This window comes from Bicyclus anynana, chromosome 19 (assembly GCF_947172395.1).
Source record: "Bicyclus anynana chromosome 19, ilBicAnyn1.1, whole genome shotgun sequence".
Lineage (NCBI taxonomy): Eukaryota > Metazoa > Arthropoda > Insecta > Lepidoptera > Nymphalidae > Bicyclus > Bicyclus anynana.
Genome location: NC_069101.1, coordinates 10,092,533 through 10,114,521, shown reverse-complemented (window position 1 = coordinate 10,114,521; position 21,989 = coordinate 10,092,533). Strand labels below are relative to the sequence as shown.

Genomic DNA, 21,989 nt, shown 5'->3' with positions numbered 1-21,989 from the left:
TACTATTAGTCTCTAGTGTACCTATCAAGTGTTGGATAGCATTAATTTATCAGTACATACATCTCTGTCAACAGCCATAAGCGGTATTCTGAATGTACTGTTCGTTAATTATCTACTAAGCTGGAAACTATGTGCATTAGCGCGGTGTATCATTAGTCAGCGGTGGCAAATAAACAGCGGAGCGCCACATCTATTAGTTTAGTTTAGCTGTTGGACTGAGGGCTTGCAACAGTCAGACATACCGCATTTTGTGAAGTTCATCAGCCTATGAACGGTAGCCAGTAATGAAAATAGAAAGAAAGAAAAATCTTTATTACAGCATTATGCCACACAACACAATATGCTCATAATATCATATAATGCTATCAAATAATATTGTTATATTAAATAATATGACAGGACAATATCCTGCGATGTGTGGCATAACCCAGTAAAGGGCCCCAACTCAGCATTGCTACATACTCTTTAAATAAAAAGAGCATGCGGCGCTGGTTTTCAGTTGGAACCGTTGACCAGATGCCGCCACAAACACAGCACACAACAACCTTATTAACTAAAATAAACAATACAAGTTAAACTTAAAATAATACATTATAACTAACTAAAAATAAAAAGGGGAAAACAATAAAACAGCATTCTAAAAATAACAACGTGTGAATTAAAAAACTAAAAACAAAATTACATAGTTATATCATATTTTTTTTTTTTTTTTATTCTTTACAAGTTAGCCCTTGACTACAATCTCACCTGATGGTAAGTGATGATGCAGTCTAAGATGGAAGCGGGCTAACTTGTTAGGAGGAAGATGAAAATCCACACCCCTTTTGGTTTCTACACGGCATCGTACCGGAACGCTAAATCGCTTGGCGGTACGTCTTTGCCGGTAGGGTGGTAACTAGCCACGGTCGAAGCCTCCCACCAGCCAGACCTGGACTAATTAAGAAAATCTCAATCTGCCCAGCCGGGGATCGAACCCAGGACCTCCGTTTTGTAAATCCACCGCGCATACCACTGCGCCACGGAGGCCGTCAAAAATTATATATTATAGTATTTACAAATATTTATTATATATTTTTACCTATAAGAAGGAAAACTCCGCCACATGGTGCTGGAATTCAATCTGCTTTTCAAGTAAAAATCTCTTTAACTGTTTTTTAAATGCGAATTTAGATTTTAGGTTTTTCAATGGAGGAAATTTTCAAAAATTGGACTCTGGTGCTTTGAAAGGTTGCAGGTTTCAAGGATCGATTAAGCATAACATGCGACCAACGATATTATCAACGATATTCGACGGCATCCGTGGCGCAGTGGTATGCGCGGTGGATTTACAAGACGGATGTCCTGGGTTCAATCCCCAGCTGGGTCGGTTGAGATTTTCTTAATTGGTCCAGGTCTGGCTGGTGGGTAGGGGTTCAGCCTTCATAAAATGAGGTAGGTCTAGCCATCGCAGGTTATCATTTTATGTTGTACGATTACTGTGTCTCTGGGGACAGTGGGTAGTCATGCGAGATAATTACCGGCCGATAGTTAATTATTACTAGGTCAATCTATAACAATATATTTACGTTTATATATGTATAAATAGTATTTACTAGCTGACGCCACGCGTGGTTCCCGTTCCCGTAGGAATACAGGGATAATATATAGCCTATAGCCTTCCTCGATAAATGGGCTATCTAACACTGAAAGAGTTTTTCAAATCGGACTAGTAGTTCCTGAGATTAGCGCGATTAGCAATCAAACAACCAAACTCTTCAGCTTTATAATATTAGTATAGATTTAACTTTTGAACTGAAAGCCATTAGGTACGTAAGGCACTTTAGGGGGAAAAAGCATGTGTAAACTTGGTCTTATTGTTTTTTTTTTTAATATTACCAATATTCCCATTTCCTCCAGCTGTCGGGAAAGTTAGGAGTGGGTACGACAATAGACCAACAGGGCGAGGATCAAACCACCCTTTGGAAACGAGTCCGACCGCTCTTACCGTTGAGGTACTGAGGCTCGATTGTTCAGATACCTAATAAGTTTTCACTTGGAACATGCATTTCTCAGATTTACTTTATATGTAATATGTTTTTGATTTTGATCCCCGGCTGGGCAGATTGAGATTTTCTTAATTTGTCCAAGTCTGGCTGGTGGGAGGCTTCGGCCGTGGCTAGTTACCACCCTACCGGCAAAGACGTACCGCCAAGCGATTTAGCGTTCCGGTACGATGCCGTGTAGAAACCGAAAGGGGTGTCAATTTTCATCCTCCTCCTAACAAGTTAGCCCTGTTCCAATGAGCCCAGTTAGCAAGTAAGAATTACAATAATGAAAATCAGGCATAGGATTTATTTTCTAACGTTAGGGGTACGTTAGAAAATAAATCCTACCTAGTTAATATGAGATAATTTTATCATTCCTTTGTTGAATTGTTTTATAACTCCAATAGACCATGTTAGAGGTAACGAAATTCATTATTAATTAACTTCTATAAAAATTTTTCACCAAAAAACGAGTAGCTAGTTAGTATTCTTCTAAAGCACATATTAAAAGTAAATATTTATTTACTACAAAATCGTACTTAAGAAAATTGTGGGTGGTTAAACTTCCCAACTAACCGCGAAACTAACTACAGCAAACCTCAGGAGTTTACTGGCAGTCTGAAACAACTCGGAACTTCTATTTCAGGCACCGCGCTGTCAGTTGTCAGTGAAATTACTAATTAGTTGCCGAGAGCTTTTATAGGTCATGTAGTCAAAGTCAATTTACTTCGAAATACTAAATTGGCAAATGAAATCACGGGCATGTCTCTCAATAAGTTCAAGGGTCATGTCAAATGAGCTTATAGAAATAGTCTATTAGAGTAAAAGACTAATCTACGAGTATGTCTACTAATATTATAAAGAGAAGAAGAAGAAGAAGAAATACTTTATTGCACACAAAAATACATTTATAAATTAAAACAATAAAAATATAAATTAAACTTGCAAGCATGCAAAGGCGGCCTTATTACTAAAAGTAATCTCTACCAGGCAACCCCTGACGAGAGAACTTGCGAAGAAAGAGGTACAGTTTGTGGTCTTCGGGGATAATCTACTGAACCGATTTTGAAAAATCTTTTACCACAAGAAAGCCACGTTATTTGTGAGTATTATAGGCTATATTTTATCCTTGTATTCTCACGGGAACTGGAACTACGTGGGTGAAACCGCGGGGCGTCGGTTTTGTTTGTTTAATTGCATTGAGGGTCTGAATCTACTGAACCGATTTGAAAAAATCTTTTACTGTTGTTAAGCTACACTATCCACGAGTGCTATATTTTGTCTCCGTATTCCTACGGGAACAGGAACCACGCGGATGAAACCGCGGGACGACGGCTAGTAAAAATAAAATAAGCTTTAGTGAATTGCTCAGCTATGCTTGTCAGTAAGCGAAAATCTTGTGCTAGGAGTAACCATGACCACTCCAGCCGGGTATCGAACCTAGGACCGTCATTGAGGATTAAGCCCTTTGAGTTGACACATTCTCGAATGCATGAAAAATTTACTGCGATATGATTCAATCCGTCGCATTTGATGTGAATATTTACAAAGGATTATTTATTCAGTAGTAGAAGAGAATTTTCAGTCAGAGGTAATCTGTCAGCATTGCTGTGTTCGGATCTGAAAGGCATACGGGGCTTATAGACTACCGGCCCTCGGCAAAAATTGATGGGTCATTTTTTAACCACCAGATCTATATGAAAGATACTGCCAAAGATGAATGCCATACAAAAATATATGGCCAAAATGTACCTGTGCTTCTTTGTTGAAAAACTTACAAGTGACGGTAAAGTGCTGAATGTTCTTACTTTATGCCCCTGTATCTTTCTAATCAGGTCTCCTGGTGATTCAAATGACCTATCAATTTTTGCCACGGGGAGAGTCGTTCTATCTCTATTCTATTCTCTATTCTATCCCATCTGCTCTGCTTCTGCCTTCGGGCCCCATGAGGTGATGCTTCTCTGAGGTCCCATAAGGAGCCTACGGCACTTACACAATCAGAAAAAAAAACCTGTAGTCCATTAACACTTTCGTCTCTTAATGGGCATCAGAACAACGCAGGGCATGTTATGTTTATGCCTACGAGATATTTCTATGTTATTGATGGTTTTTCACTTACCACCACTAGTCTGCTTGGTTGGTCTTTGTCGGACAAAGGATAATATAATTTTCCAGACGAAGAAAACAATACACTGAAATCCACACAAGAAACAACCTTAATACAATACAACCCACACAATATGGAACAAGGGTTAAACTTACAGTGGACTCAACTGGTTAAGTTATTAAAACATCGACCCAACACATGTACGCTGCGATTCGAGACAAAATAACTTTCCTACTTCATAACTTTGGGTCGGCTTCTATAATAACGCACCAAAACTATGAAGCATCAACTATTTTTAACCGACTACTTTGGTGGGAGACTTCGACCGTGGCTAGTTACCACCCTACCGACAAAGACGAAAAGCCAAACGATTTATCGTTCCAGTACGATGTCGTGTAGAAATCGAAAAGTAGTGTGGATTTCATCCTACTCCTAACAAGTTAGCCCGCTTCCATCTTAGACTGCATCATCACTTACCATCAGGTGAGGTTGTAGTCAAGGGCCAACTTGTAAATAATAAAAAAAAGACTACAACGAAGTGAAATGGTATTTTATTCATCATCATTATCAACCCATATTCGGCTCACTGCTGAGCTCGAGTCTCCTCTCAGAATTGGGACTCGACGCATTGGGTCCACCACTTAAGAAGATCCTCTGGTATGCGGATTTTCTCACGATGTTTTTCCTTCACCTTGATATTTAATTTCTTAAAATGCACACAACTGAAAAGTTGGAGGTGCATACCCCGGACCGGATTCGTAACCACACCCTCCGGAATTGGAGGCTTCTTTTTTACAATAATAACGATTAATGTGATAAAGAAGACCCTCTTTAACTTCTTAGTTTTGTTTCATAATAAACTACAATCATGTCTAATAGAAAGCAATAATGACATTTCCGACAGTTTGCCGAGATGATATCTATTCTTGCTATTCCCTTTTCGAAGTTATTCAAATATCGCATATATATATTCTAAACTATACAAACAGTAAACATGTTTTTATTGCAAACACTTGCATTATATGAACGCGGCATAAAATACATAAACATCGTTTATGAGGAGCAAAACTTCTAACCTTGAGGAACTTTACAGTCTCTATATTTTAGCTGAGGAACAATTAAACGGGATGCCTCCTTAAATTAAAGTGTCAGAGCTCAACGTCTAAGAAAATTTATCTTGACACGTCGAGATGCCAACCAGCTAAACGCAGAATTTGAAATGCAAACAAATATTATGGAGCTGTACTTATAATTATAAAGTTTATCACATCATTAGTGTCGCAAAGCTGTAGTCCCAATTGGCAATAGGGTCCCATGATGCTAAAATGACAGATACGTATAATCCACTGTATCGAACTATGCTATTATACATGTATTATATGCCTATACTAATCGAAGCGACGATATCACAAGGGTAGAACTAAAGTTCTCTAAAGACAAAAAAAATGTGAGCCGTCACGGGACGCCTGGCAGATGTGAAACATCAACATTATTTAGTATAAAAATTTTAATTAAAAAATTCAACCGACTTCCAAATCAAAAATTAACTTAAACTAAAAAGCAAAAAATAACATCTTGCCTATGTGCTACCTTCTGATCAGTATGAAGGCGGTGCCAAGCCAGTGATTTGTTTTAATTAACCCGTTTAAACTACACAATTTTCTGTGGTTCTTTCAGAAACAGCTTTATTAAAACACGACACTGGATTGGCCGAAGAAGTCGGTTAAAAAGTAATACGCTATAGATGTTTCACATCAATACTCTCTCTGAAATTGTAATTGATAAATCCATCCGTAATATACTTTTTTCTTTTTTAAAGAATATTTGCCATATTCGTTTATTTCAAGTAGGCTTATTTTAGACGCACTTTTGAAACGTCGGTTGACTTTTTGTAAAGATCCTACCACCGGTTCGAAAGGCAGGTTCTGCTGAGAAGGGCCGGCAAGAAACTCAACAATTGCTCTTTAAAAAAAAAACAGTATTATAATTTACAATTGATAACAACATTATAATTTCTTATAGTTTTCCTTCGTGTGTAAAGTGCAAGCTGATCCAATGACCTCCAAGCACTTTTATCATTAAGGAACTCATCAATGGTGTTGTAACCTCAACTAAGTAAATGAAATGTTTTTTAACATATTGATTAAAGTTATGCATTGGCAGGTCCATCCCAACCATCTCCGATCCAAAAGACAACAGTTTTTTAACATCGATGCTTTCGTTCTACCACGAAACATTCGATCAGTAAATCCTAGTAGTAATAACATTTTGTTAAAATTTAGATTTGTCTCGCAACTGAATTTAAAGACTTCAGAGGGCCTAGTGGCAGTTTGATACTGTTACTATCACGTTAACGTAAACGCGAATTTCTAAGGAATTGAAACAGCGCCATCTAGTACAACTGTTTCAATTCCATATAAATTTGCGTTTACGTCAACGCGATAGTAACAGTATGAAAATATTGAAAACTTACTGTTAATAATTTTGACAGTTTTAAATACCCCATTCGTTTATTCACTAACGACTCCCCAAACAATATTAGTAATTAAGAATCGAGAGATAAATTACGCTTCACAATTTGCAAAGAGAACTTTAGAGATGAACTTGAAAGATTGGCAATAGCTCAAAAGATCTCCAGTTAATGTAAAACTTGATCGAGTCCCTAACTATTAAAACAACATTTGAGATTGATTAATAAACTTTCTTATCATCCATTAGAGTCGTGTCAAGAGAAACGGTAAACAATGCCGCAATGCCGAAGCCTTTGCGAGCCTTTATTCCATTAATGGCGATGCCTATCACAAACAAATTTGCAAAGCCCCGTCGGTAGGGTTGGCACGCTAAAGCTAAAACCTCTAGGGACACAACATAGACGTGCATCTACAATAGGCTACTTGCCTCTTTTGTAAACTGTGTTTGAACTGAATTTTGGAAATATTATAAGCTATATTTTATTTTGTCCCGTCAATAATAACCAGTAAAAAATTTAATATAAATGAAAAAATATCTACGTAAAATTCTTGCCGCCGAAACACGCCGAGATAACAGCGTGATTGGCGTTTGCAGTGATGTGATTATATCACGTCACCGCAAGCGCCAATCACAAGCCGATGCCTTGTGGCGAATGACGTTACAGTTTATGATTGGCGTTTGCGGTGACGTGATAAAAATACAATTTTGTTTTATAAAAATATTACAATTACGAGATTATTTTCAGAAATAAAAATGTAATTAGAGTTTCTAGGCATCTGAATGCCTCTATGCAAAAAATCTTCTTAGTTTTGTACAGCAGGCGAATAGCCTATTCTAACATGGCCAGACCTTCTTCACTACATATAATAAAACAAAGTCCTCCAACGCCCCTTGTGTCTATCTGTTAACTACTGAACAGATTTTCATTCGAGTTTTACCGATATAGTGATTCATAAGGAAATTTGAAGTATATATTTATTTAAGGTTATGTATAAATCGGTTGAAATACGATGTTGAAGTGTCAAAAAAAACTTCAGTCGTTTTTCTTTCTACGAAAATGCTGTAAAAATCTTCGTCATTCCTCATCGTCGTCAAAAAAAACGGTTGTCTGTAAAGTCGGTTTACTGAAGATAAGATATAATATTCTGGTCTATGAAGATTCATAAATCAGAACATACTTTATTTCTTGTAAAAAAGTTGGTACAATATATACAAGAGAGGGCGCCTCTGTTCCAACTGTTTACAAATAACTCCGCTAGCTAATCAAAGCAAAAATAGTTTAACTACGTAAAACTCTGTAAAAGTTTGTGAGAAGTGAAGTTAATAGGCTAATTCCAACTATATATTGTGGGCAAAGACAAATACCGAAGAAACAACTCGAAAATAGTGAAACAAACAACGGTCACTGCACGGGAGATTACTCGACGAATTTTACCAATTTGAAGAAAGATCCGGCGAAAATATATATTAAAGTGACTAAAGTGAAGTTCTTGGCGAATAACAAATTGGTGTTAAAGTGTGACAAGCGAAATTGTGAAATTTGAATAAAAATACAATATTAAATATCAAATTTGCAAGTCATACCCACAGTACAGCGCCATCTAGTCACACATCCAAGAACTACTTGATAGAAGACAAATTCGACCACTTTAGTTCGTCACTCCGCGTTTCTCCGCTATACCGCGAGAGGTCACTTGCAGGTGTAAACAAACCTTTGAGCTCACCCAAGCTTCATAGAAATGGACGAACTAAATCAACTGTTCAGAGAAATGAAAACTGAATTTAGCTATAAATTAAGTTCGATTGAAGCACGCATTACATCTTCAGAAGAAATTATAACTTCCCAGATCACTGCCCATATGAATCAAAAATTTGAAGGTCTTAATAAAGATTTGGAATACTTACAATCCGAGCTTGAAAACCAGGAGAAAAGAATAAGTGCCATAGAAAAACATAACATGCAGAGAAATTTAGTGTTTTTTGGAGTAGAGCAAAACGATAAAAGAGAGTCTTACTTCCAGCTTCAAGACAAAATATTAGACATAATAAATAACCAAATGAAAATAAAGACAGAACGCTTCGAAATACAATCCGTCAAAAGATTTGGAAATATAGAGAAAAAACCTAGACCAATCTCTGTTTGCCTAACAACGCTGGGTAAAAAAATACAGTTATTAAAAAATAAGAAATTTTTAGTAGGTTTAAACATTCGTGTTCAGGAAGAATTCCCCAAAAAAGTTCTTGACGTAAGGAGAGACTTGAAAATCAAACAAAAAATGGAAATTGAAAAGGGAAACATAGCCTACATAAAATATGACAAACTTATTATTAAAGATAAAAAAGAACTCACCCATAACAAGAGAGTGTTGTCAGAATCTCCAGAACACATATCCCCTAACGAAAATAACTACACACAAAAGAAAAAATCGCACAAAAAATATAGAGCAAACTCCAACTCTATAACTTCATACATGGTGCGACCCGAAATGGCATGAAATTTAGATGGCCCCCTCCAGAATACCAAAACAATACCAAAAACTCAAGAATACTATAACAAAACTACGCTCCCAAGCCGATTGGTCATCGTGGGAGACGCAGACCAAAACCCTCCAGAACAACATAATATCAATATCAATATTGACACCGAACAAAGCTCAAAAATGAAACATAACAATCTCTACCTTGCTACTTACAACGTACGCAGTCTATCTTCACACGAACGCCTACTAGAGCTCGATACAGCATTAAAAAGAATTAAATTTGACGTTATTGGTCTATCCGAAACTAAGCGCCTCGGGAACTCAATTGAGGAATACAGGAATTTCATACTGTTCTACATAGGACAAACACCCGGGCTTCATGGTGTCGGCTTTATAGTAAAAAAATACCTTAAAGAAAACATATTGAATTTTAACGGATTGTCTGAACGAGTAGCTATCCTGAATCTCTCATTTGACAAATTAAAACTATCCATTATTCAAGTTTATGCACCAACGGAGGCAGCGCCTGATGAAGACATCAAAGAATTTTACAAAACTTTAAATACGGCACTCTCGATGTCCAACCGAAATGTTATAGTCATGGGCGACTTTAACGCAAAAATAGGCCTAGCAAAGTCGGGAGAAAATTCGATAATTAAATACGGATACGGTACCAGGAACGGCAGAGGAGAAATGTTGATAGAGTTCGCATTTGAAAACAACTTGCCCATCTTGAACACTTTCTTCAAGAAAAAAGACAAGCGCAGATGGACCTGGAGATCACCGGATGGCTCTACAAAAAACGAAATAGATTTTATACTATCAAATCTCAAAGGCAATGTCACTAACATCGAGGTGATCGACTTACCGTTCTCGTCAGATCACAGACAGGTTAGAGCAACCCTGCAGCTGCAAACAGCACATAAAAAAATCAAGAAAAAATTATGGCAACCAACCAAAAAGTTCATTACTACAGGATGACGAGATAAAAACTTACCTAGAACTTCTTAATACATCCATCAATAATTTAATGATAATTAACGAAAATACAGTTCAAACATTTTACGACAAACTAATCCACGCTATTACCACGAGTCAACAACTGGCATATAATCCAGCGAACCAATCAAAAAACAAAATTATAAATGACCGGACTATGGATTTATTAAAAAGAAAGTATGAACTACAGAAGATCAAACCTAAAACTAGAAGTATGAAAAATGAGTTAAGCGCTCTTTACAAACTTACTAGCAAATATCTCAAAGCAGACTATGAAGAACATAGAAAAAATATAATAGAAAAACACCTAACAAGTAATAGCAGCATGAAAAAGGCCTACAAGGAACTCAGAACTCACAAATCATGGATTACGAGCTTACACGACTCTACTAATATGGTCCATAATCGAAGAGATATACTTAAAATAGCGACAGCTTTCTATAAAAAACTATACAGTGAGAGCCGTGTAGAAAACGTTACGCACATGAACGATATAGCCTATAATGAAGAGCCATCGCATACTGAATATATTCCCTTCGATATAACTGAAGTTTTAAGCGAAATAAAGAAGCTGAAAAATGATAAAAGTCCTGGTTCTGACAAAGTATCAAACGAAGCAATAAAAACTGCGGGCTTATGTCTAGCATGCCCCCTGACAAAATTATTTAATGAAATTATAGAGAAAGGTGTCGCCCCCAGACAGTGGACAGAATCTACAATAATACTGCTATACAAAAAGGGAAACCCACACAACATTTCCAACTACCGTCCAATAAGCATACTACCATGTCTTTATAAGCTCTTCGCCTCTCTCATAGAGAAAAGAATAAAAGGAACAATAGAGTCGAGTCAGCCAATAGAGCAAGCAGGCTTTAGATCTGGATTTTCTACAATAGACAACATACACGCAATCGAAATATTGATAGAAAAATTCCAAGAATACCGGAAGCCGCTCTACATAGGCTTTATTGATTACAAAAAAGCGTTCGACAGCTTGACTTACCAGGCTATATGGAAAACATTGCTAAACTTAAATATAAACCAAGAATACATAAAAATACTGAAACATCTTTACGAAAATAGCACAAGTAAGATCCAACTAGAATCAACAGGTCCACCATTCGCTATTAAACGCGGTGTAAAACAAGGTGACCCCCTATCTCCGAAAATTTTCATAGCCGTGCTCGAGTCAGCCCTAAACACTCTACAATGGAAAAATATTGGAATATACATTCGAGGAAAGTACTTGAGCCATCTGAGATTTGCCGACGATATAGCCATTTTCTCAGAAAGTAGTGCGCAAATGAACCTCATGGTGAATTCACTGAACGAAGCAAGCAAAAAAGCAGGATTAGAAATAAATTTTAGTAAATCAAAAATAATGACTAACCATATAGAAACTCCAATAATAGTAGAAAACACGCAACTGGAATTCATAAATAAATATATATATTTAGGCAAACAAATATCCTTTCAAAATGATAGGAACGAAGAAGAAATAGAAAGGAGAATTAAATTTGCATGGAACAAATTTTGGAGTATGAAAGAAGTATTGAAAAGCCAAATGCCTATGAAGCTGAAAAGTAAAATAATGAACACCTGCATCCTACCTACTTTAACTTACGGCTGCCAGACTTGGAAATTTACCAAGAAGGCTAAAACAATGATTAGGACTTGCCAAAGAGCTATGGAACGAAGCATAACTAATATCAAAAAAATTCACAAAATCCGTCACTCCATCATCAGGCAGAAAACAAAAATAATCGACGCCCTAACCTTCGCACTTAAAGCCAAATGGAAATGGGCCGGACATGTCGCTCGACTCACAGATGACCGTTGGACTGTCAGAATAACGAAATGGCCGGGACCTAAAGGATCACGAGGCAGAGGCAGACCACGTTATCGGTGGGTCGACGACATCATAAATTTTACCGGCAAAAACTGGCTACTGAAGGCAAAAGACCGATCAAAATGGCAGCACCTGGAGGAGGCCTTCACCGTAAAGGGTTCTTCTTTTAAATAAAAGGGAAGATATAATAAATAAACATTTTAAAATTGTAAAATTACTTAATTTATCAATTAACAAATTAAAATACTTATTACCTAATTAATTGTAAATAAGAAGAAATAAAAGGCTTTTTTTTTTTTTTTTTTTTTTTTTTTTTTTTATTTTATTTATTTATTTTATAAATCGGTTGAAATACGATGTTGAAGTGTCAAAAAAAACTTCAGTCGTTTTTCTTTCTACGAAAATGCTGTAAAAATCTTCGTCATTCCTCATCGTCGTCAAAAAAAACGGTTGTCTGTAAAGTCGGTTTACTGAAGATATAAATCGTGACAACGTCATAAGAAAATACTGATAGAATGGTTGCATTTTTCAAAAGAAAATGTTCGTTTTTCTAAAATACTGTTTAGTAAAAATATTCTGGTCTATGAAGATTCATAAATCAGAACATACTTTATTTCTTGTAAAAAAGTTGGTAACCCTAGAGCGAGGGAACGACGCATGACGTCATATTTTTCGAGTGTGCAGCCGAAATGCCTCCATCGAATTATAAGACGTCGTCACGTCAAAAATATTTTGGATATTAAGTATGTAGGAATCTACTTTAAATATCTACAAAAATGTTGCCATATAATATCTGTCTTTAGCCATATAATAGCTAAGTCTATAGGTATATTGCCTCCTGATGTTATAGTTATAGCTTGTATTTTTTAAAAAATAGCTACTGAGATTTGTAGGTATACCGTTTACTTAGTGCGTGTTTTTTTTTATAATAATCAAAATGAAAATTTTTACTTATATGCATATTTTTACGAGTTTTAGTTTACTACCTATAGTACGTATATTTCTCATCTAAAAACAGGTGCGCGGAAAATGTTGTGATAAAAATCACTACTCGGCGACTGTTCGAGTAAAAGCGTCAGTTGGTAAACGTCAACTCACGCTAGATAAAAAAACATACAAAAAAATCCTTTGGAAGCCTTTTCGAACCTCCGTTCCATTAATGGAGTTGCCTATCTCAAACAAAACAAAGCCTTGTAGGGTTGCCCTAAATATTAAAAAGCAATACAAAGTTGAAACGGATCAATTGAAAACGTTCGATAAGGAGATATGTAATATTTTATTCATTACTAGCAGACGCCCGAGACTTCGCCCGCGTACCCTTCTTACTTCGAACAACAGACTTTCATGCAAAGTTTCGCTTTTTCTCATACTTGTTTGTATCCCTCTAAATATTGCATTGTACGCATTTTAAAAGATAGATTGATTGTCATACATTTGTATGTCTAATAAAAGTGGAATATCCCAAAATGTATTTTTAGTCGACTTGACTTTTACGACATTTTAAAAAAATTTAATTACACTTGAACGAATTTATACATTTTTGTTGATTGAATGCTTTAGCCTTTATAAATGAGGTCTGGCCATGCAGGCTCCTAGTCCAACTACTTCATCTATGTAAAAACTAGATAGTTATAGAGCTTTTTAGAAAACAGTAGTGCAACTTACTGGTAGGTGGTAAAGTATTTGAGACAAAGATTTAGGAATAAATAAAGAATTTAGGAGGAAAAGTAATAAAGAATTTAAGAGAAAAAACTAAATTTAATTTCTGTTTTGCACAAAATTGGACAAAATTTAAAGAGTCAGTAGAAAAATAGACGAATAATTACGAGCCCCCAAAAGGTCTGAACAATCAACAAAACATAAAGCAACTATGACAATATTGACGATGGCTGAAAATACCTATCACGCAAACAAAATATTCATTATGGCAACCCATTAAGGTGACAACGGCTATCAAGTGCGATTGTTAGATACTATCAATTGATGGTATTTGATGGTATTTGATGGTATTCTTATGGAATAATAATAGTAACTAGTTTTGAAAGTGCTATGTAATTGAGGTATTGTTGACTCACCTTCGTAAATGACTCGTTTTGGCAGTTCAAGATAAATTGTATGACGTTTGCCAGGTTATTAAATGGTTTACTACCTTTATTTTTTGAATATAAATATAAAATTGATCATCTATACTAATATTATAAAGAGGAAAACTTTGTCTGTATGTTTGTTTGTTTGATTGTAATGAATAGGCTCAAAAACTACTGGACCGATTTTAAAAATTCTTTCACCATTCGAAAGCTACATTATCCACAAGTAACATAGGCTACATTTTATTTTGAAAAAAAATAGGGTTCCGTAAGATATTTGAAAAATCAACCAGATCAAAGTAGGGTAGAGGTAGGTAGGAGTAGGATAGGGGTAGGGGTAGGCTATGGGTAGGCTAGGGGTGGGGTAGGGGTAGGGTAGAGGTAGGGTAGGGGTAGGATAGGGGTACTTGAAAGTTTACATCGAGTTTCACGCGGACGAAGTCGCGGGCGTCGGCTACGGAATAAGCAAATGATACCTGATGTTTAGTGTAAACTCAAAAAGGATGTCTATAAATTTGAACAGCAATTTTATATTTCTGTGTGCCTATTGGCAGTTTTCAATGTTTTTATACCGTGGCTGTTGCGTAACCGTAAACGCGAATTTGTAAGGTATTGAAACAGTTGTGCAGTAGTGCCACTAGATGGCGCTGTTTCAATTCCTTAGAAACTCGCGTTTACGGCTACGCGATAGTCACTGTTCTTTGAAGTTTAATGGGTTAGGTCTTCCAGGTGGACGGAATCAAAACTCTGTTTGAGAATTCTCTATCTCCTCATAATTATCAGCCTATTTTAAAGGCTTACTATAGGGCCAAGTCTCCGTCCTTACAGGAGAAGAGATATGGAGCTCAAAACCAACATACTACTCCAATGCCACTTGGCGAGCGAAGGGTTAGCCAATTATCTACGCGTCATGAAATAGAGAGAGAGTGACAACTGACAACCATGGCTTAGTCATTTTATAAAAGCAGGAAACCATGGTGACTGTGGTGGTTTGAATGTCATTCAGGATATAACTTCTCATAGGTACTATCTGAAAACAGAATGACTTTCTCTACTTGGAAGATAAAGTGACTGGCTCTTTGAAACCTGCTAAGCCCGAAGCCGCCATGGTCGAAACGTCGTAATTGCCTTCCGTAGGTTAGGTACCTACTTACGGTAGGAATAGGGCTGACTATTCAGTTTTTATAAAATAGCGAATATCACAGGTTCTTGGATCAAAAGATTTACTCGAATATAACAAGACATAACGTTCTTTTTTTTAAGTTAGCCCTTGACTACAATCTCACCTGATGGTAAGTGATGATGCAGTCCAAGATGGAAGAGGACTAACTTGTTAGGAGGAGGATGAGAATCCACACCCTTTTTCGGTTTCTAGACGACATCGTACCGGAACGCTAAATCGCTTAGCGGTACGTCTTTGTCGGTAGGGTGGTAACTATAAGTTAGGCTATAAGTGGGGTGTACAATGTAGCATATTATTTTTTAATGCATGTTAAACATAACATGCATTAAAAAATAATATGCTACATTAGTCATAAGTTTTTTGTATACAACGTTGGCTTCCGAATAAATAAATAAATAAATAAATAAACTACCCGCGGCCGAAGCCTCCCACAGGCCAGACCTGGACCGATTAAGAAAATCTCAATCGACCCAGCCGAGGATCGAACCCAGGACCTCCGTTTTGTAAATCCACCCCGCATACCACTGCGCCACGGATGTCGTCAAAACGTCTAGACATGCATTTATATTAAACAGAAACCATCAAACTGTCTATTAAAATATTCTACGAACCGCATATTAACACAGTCCATAATCTTTGCCAGGAATAGCTTTCGGATTAAAGACGCATTATAATCACCAGTACCTACAATTGTATGCCGGCAGTATAAAGGGTTTTACGATCTCGGAAACCATTGGCTTTATATTTTACGTGTACATTATTTATTATTATAACGTTTAAGGAAATCGTAAAATAAGCCATCATTTACCCTGGAAATGGAATGTATTTCTCTGTTCGATACTACTGGCTTTGACGTTGATCGATGACCTGAATATTTTGTGACAATATTTTATTTGCACCCAAATTAACTTTGTATTTTGCCCACGAGGGATATTATGGCTACCTTGTATTTTGTATGTGACTGTCTCTCTGTGTCATCGTAGGGTAGGTCCGACGAATCTAATCGGTTGTTTTTTTTTTTTACGACAAAATACGATGAAAATCAGGGCGATGAATCAGTGTACCTAGTGGGAGTTTTCAATATTTCCATACTGTTACTATCGCGTTGACGTAAACACGAATTTATATGGAATTGAAACAGTTATGCAGTAGTGTCACTAAATGGCGCTGTTTCAATTCCTTAGAAATTCGGGTTTACGTTAACGCGGTCGTCACAATATCAAACTGCCACTAGGCCCTCTGTTTAGTTAAATCGTCAGTGTTAGTTCCCGTCAGATTTAACTGTATAGTTTTTAGTAATATCCTGCTATGGCTATTGATTTCAGAGCCGTGTGTCGACGCTCTAATGATTTTGATTGACATTGCGATTAGATAAAACTGTTCAGTTAAAATTGAAGATCTGTAGCGCGTCTTACACGCGTACACTTAAGCTGTAGACTTCATACAAAGCTTTACTGAGCAAAATATGTAAATTTGATATTCGTATTATGAGAAGTCACGCGCGTCGCACAAACAATCCTATTGTAACAAGTCCTTATTTAAGACTTATATTTATACGCCCGTAAATCTTTATTATGTGTACCCTAAAAGGATTTTTCCTCATATTCAAACATAGGATCGATTGCGTTTACTAAAGAGAGAGAGAGATACTTACTTACACGTTTTACAAAAGTACCATGAATATGTCGGTCCACTTGATTTCTTCCGTAATTAATAGTCATAGGTAAGTATGTTAACAAATTAACAACAAAATATTCCGATGAATTGATAACCGGTAAAAAAAACTTTTTGCAGCATTAATTACCTACATTACCTACATCTATACTAATAACATAAAGCTTGAAGAGTTTGATTGTTTGGTTGAACGCGCTAATCACAGGAATACTACTGGTTCGATTTGAAAATTTCTTTCAGTGCTAGATAGTCCATTTATCGAGGCTATATATTCCAACGGGAACGGGAACCACGGCGGTGAAACCGCGCGGCGTCAGCTAGTAGTTTATAAGATTAAGTCCAAGTCCAAGGATCAAGTTAAGGAATCTCCAAGTTCATCATCATTATCAACCTATATTTGGCTCACTTCTGAGCTCGAGCCAATAATCTACCACGCTGCGCTGGCCCAATGCTGATAGGCAGACTTCACACAGGCAGAGAATTAAATTTTTTACTCTCAATAAGTCCAAGTTCGAATAGGTATTAAGTATAAAGTGTGAGAGTAACCTATCCGCGGTATACGTACTGTGTGTTTGAATATGAATAATAGTCGATTTCCCCTTTGACTAAGAAACAAGCATTAGTATTGCATTTCAGGTTTTAATGAGATATCGATTCCTGTTAATAAAAGTCCGTGAATTACTTTGCTATTTGACGATTTCAATATTTATATGGTTTCCACTAAGACTCTAACATAACATATCCTCAATATCGAACTTGAAGTTTAGCCAACTTGTGATCATAATAGTGATAATAATTATATAAATGAACTTAAAACAGCACTCATCTACGTACTTTGAGTAACATCTATTAATTCGGGCCTTCGCCATTTACCGAAGATTACCTTGCGTGTTTATAAATGACGTGTCAATATCCCCTTACATGCGAGGATAGTATTGAAGAATTGCGGATAGTCTTTTATAAGGAAATTGCTATTCATATCAAATAGTTAGCTTGACTCTATTGCTTCGTTGTCGTGACATGAAGAAAATTTAATTTAGCCTGTCATACCTTCCCACACACGTGATGGCGAGGCTATTTGAGCTCTGTTGACCTCTACGTCATACGCGATTGACTTATTAGAACGAGGACCGGTGTAGCCAGACGAACTTCAGTTTAAAAAGGGTGAAAGATTGTCCTCCTACTCAGTGGCGTGCACTTCATAGATGCTAAAATGTCGCTCATTTCCATGGCTACTTCGTTGTTAGTGACATTTTATTTTTGACATCCCATAGAAATCGAGTTCAAATTCGAGCAGCGAGTATAAAATAGCGGAATCACTCCCCTGATGGTAAGTGTAGATGAGGTGGAAGGCGCTTGCCTAGAAGATGCCTATTCACTCTCTTCTTCTAGATGCCCAGGTTATAAGAATTAGGAAACCCTGACTTCGAGAGAGAGAGTTCCATTCCCTAGCCATGCGAATAAGAAACGAAGAAGCAAATCGCTTCGTTCAAGTTCTAGGGATTCGCCTTTATATATTTAGATTTATTACAGTAACTTACGTCTTAGTATATAATTAACTGTGGCTTATTTTTGTTAAAATTTTCCGTTAAATTCCATTTGTGATGTGATTTGAAAATCAAAAGCAATACGTACAAATAATGGGTTTACTTAATATATTTTCCTGCAAATACTTATTTCTGAAAGAGAGAAAATAGCTAACATCTAAGTTACCGCCATTAAAAAGTGCAAGCACTCTCGCTTATGCACTTAGGGATAGGTCAGTGAGCACAGAACATGGCCTTTTTATTTTCTTCAGATACGTTTTCGTAAAATTTCTCTATTTCTATACAGAAATCCTGATTTTCTTTTTCCATGACTGTTGAAAGAGGACTTTTTTGCGTTTATTTACACGTGTGTTTTATTTTAGGAACTATCAACACTCTACGAATAAGTGGCGCGCTGAGGGTCATTATGAACTCACAATATTATTTACGGTATTGGGGTTCCGTATTCCACAAGAAACCCTTATAGTTATGTCGGTCTGTCCGTCTGTCCGCGGTTTAGCGCAGAGACTACTAGAAGGCATTAAGTTAGCATGAATATGTAAATTATAAATGTGAACAAAGTCGTACAATAAAATTTTGAAATATATTTTTTAGGGTACCTACCCTACATGTAAAGTGGGGATGATTTTTTTTTTTGCTCGTTTATTTATTGTGTGGGGAATCGTTTTTGAAAGTTGTAAGGGGTCTTCTAGCAACATATTTCGATTTAGGGATCCGTTTGCAAAATATTAAGATTTTAAGAGCTAATTTTTGTGAGAGTCAAGTGTCCCCACCCTCTACCGACTAAACGGTTGTTTATGGATACATGAAAAAATTAACGAAAATACTTTATATGAATATGAAAGGAACGGAATATTTCAAAGGTAACCCGGCGGGATTCGGCTTGCATGAACCCTTCGCCGCTGTTGAAACCTTGACTCTAGAGTGTGGAGTATTTACCTGGTTTCCTCCGAACTCGCCATTGCACCGGCGGCGGCGCCGGGCTACCCGAGCCCGACGAAGCCAGCTTGAGGCCGTCTCTACACCTGAAAAAACAAACGTCTGTAAATGGCGTGCTAAAAAACTGACAGAAAGAACAACCTCTTCTATGCTCCAGTAAAAGTCCCTAGAACATTCGGTTAAGTTGTTACAGAGACTATCCCGGACAAACAGGCAGACATACAAACAAAAATTTATTTAAAAAAAAAGACGACTTTGTTGCTAACTATGGACCTTATTAGAAGGTTCAAAGTCAGCGGACGACGGAACGAGCTTTGCTTGAAGTTTCTCTGCGAGATCGAATCAGAAATGGGGAGATCCGCAGACGAACCAAAGTCACTGACATAGCTCAGCGAGTCGCGAAGCTAAAGTGGCAATGGGCAGGCCACATAGTTCGAAGAGCCGATGAACGTTGGACACTCCCAAGTTGCTGAAATGGCAACCCCGCACCGGAAAGCGCGCTGTTGGTCGACTTTTAGGTGGACCGAGGACATGAAACGGGTTGCAGGGAGCCGCTGGATGCTGGCGGCTCGAGACCGTTGTGTTTGGAGGTCAATGCAAGTAGCCTATGTCCAGCAGTAGACGTCCATTGGCTATTAATGATGATCATGATGATGATGATGACTTGAGACGCTTTGTGTCGTACTGACTCGAGAATGTATTAGTTTTTGAATTTGTATTTGAAATGGCTGCATCACTGCCGTGATCCATACGCTCCATCTATAGATTATTCTTTAAACTGTGGTATTGTACCCATATTCATAAATTTTCCACTGCATCAAAGTCAAACTGCTAGGTACCTACCTACCAGCTTTATTAAAAGTGCAATAAACTTTATTAAAACTTTTAAATTTAAAAACTCATAATCATAAATACATTAGAAAACAAATTAAATTTATTTTATTCCAGGCCTTAAAATTTATTGAATACGGTTTTCGGTGATTATTATAATTTATACATTACTTTTAATAAATGTACACTCACTTACAAAATGACCAGCGACATCTATTGGTAGCATTGAAAACGATTACGTAAAAAGCGCGACGAAGATAGGTTCAACGGAAAGCGTTCCGAGAGTTTACAACGCTTTTGTGTTACGGCAAGGTCGCTAGATGGCGCGAAAATATAATTCTATTTTCAGTTGAAATCTTGACTAGTTTTCAGAAAGCGAGTATAATTTAATCATCAATATAAAATACATCCAGCTACTGTTACTTTATATCGATATTGTGTATATAACACAGTGATGCTAACTCAAGCCGTTTAAATCATAAAGTTTTAGGATTTTCAGACGGTACTTGCCCGTGGTTCTTTCAGAAACGGCTTTAATTAATACGTCAATGGCTTGGCACCGCTTTCAAAGTGATCAGAAGGTAGCATATACGATGTTATTTTTCGTTTTATAGTTTATTTTTGTGATTTTGAAGTCGTAACTTCAGTCGTATCAGTCAGTTTTCTAATTCAAATGGAGTTACGCAAAAGTTAGGCATCATTTTATTATTCTTTTGTTCTACCTCAAAGTTATTACGATTTTAATTTGGCTAAGTATATAATATTTTTATCTAATTAGAGAAATGAGAAAAATTAAACTTCAAGTCTTAGAGAAAATGAGTTACATCGATATTGTGTTAATTAATTTTTTGCTGGAGATAATGCATCACTGTGTTGTTACCGCCTTCAAAGTGATCAGTAGCACATACGATATTATTTTTCGCCAGAACAGACAGAAAAATGGAATTTTCAATGAAAAATTACTAATTCTTTATAATACCAAAGAAATTACAAAAATGTTAATTCAAAACATTTTTTTGCCTTAAACATTGTACAAATAATTCTGTGCCTTACTTCCCGTTTCCTAATGACAGTGGCTCGGAGTTTAACACAAATTACTATCTTTAACGAACAAGCAGCAGTTTTTGTTAATTGAAACAAATAAAGCTGGATGCAGGAAAATGTATAAACGCCGAGGCACGGGGTGACTTTCCAACTCTAAACTGAGAATTCATTTAGTAGGTCATCCAATTTCAACTTAGATCTTGTGAAATTTTGTTAACAATGGGGCTTTACGGAATTTATTGATTTGATGTTCATTACTACGGTAAGTACGTAAAATACGTCAAAGTATAGGCGTATATGTAAGTGAATTTACAAGACGGAGGTCCTGGGTTCGATCCCCGGCTGGGCCGATTGAAGTTTTCTTAGTTGGTCCAGGTCTGGCTGGTGGGAAGCTTCGGTCGTAGCTAGTAACTAGCTAATTTTAGCGTTCCGGAACGATGTCGTGTAGTGTGTATTGCATCATCACTTACCATCAGGTGAGATTGTACTTTTGTACTCGTAGTCAAAGGCTAACTAAAAAAAATATGAAAAATATGAAGAATAATGCTTGTAATAAAAAAAATATGAATTTACTTGAATGGTGGCCAAGTGGATCAGTAAAATTAATGAAATACTCTACAGGTCTGTCCGTCTGTCATAATTAATTCAGCGGACTATGGAGAGAGTTATGCTTATAGTTTCTCCGCGAGATCAAATCAGAAATCACCGAAGAAGAACCAAGTCACTGACATAGCTCAGTGACTTGGTTCTTCT

General features: G+C 36.7%; 1 protein-coding gene across 4 annotated transcripts in view; it reads right to left on the bottom strand.

Annotated features, from left to right (window-relative positions):
- Positions 1 to 21,989, bottom strand: part of LOC112046526 (dual 3',5'-cyclic-AMP and -GMP phosphodiesterase 11) — a 317,311-nt gene that overhangs the window by 229,473 nt on the left and 65,849 nt on the right. For all 4 annotated transcript variants that reach the window (XM_052887477.1, XM_052887478.1, XM_052887479.1 and 1 more), the window contains exon 2: positions 19,362 to 19,447. The gene's annotated coding sequence lies outside the window, so the exon portion shown is untranslated. The remainder of the gene's footprint in view (positions 1 to 19,361; positions 19,448 to 21,989) is intronic.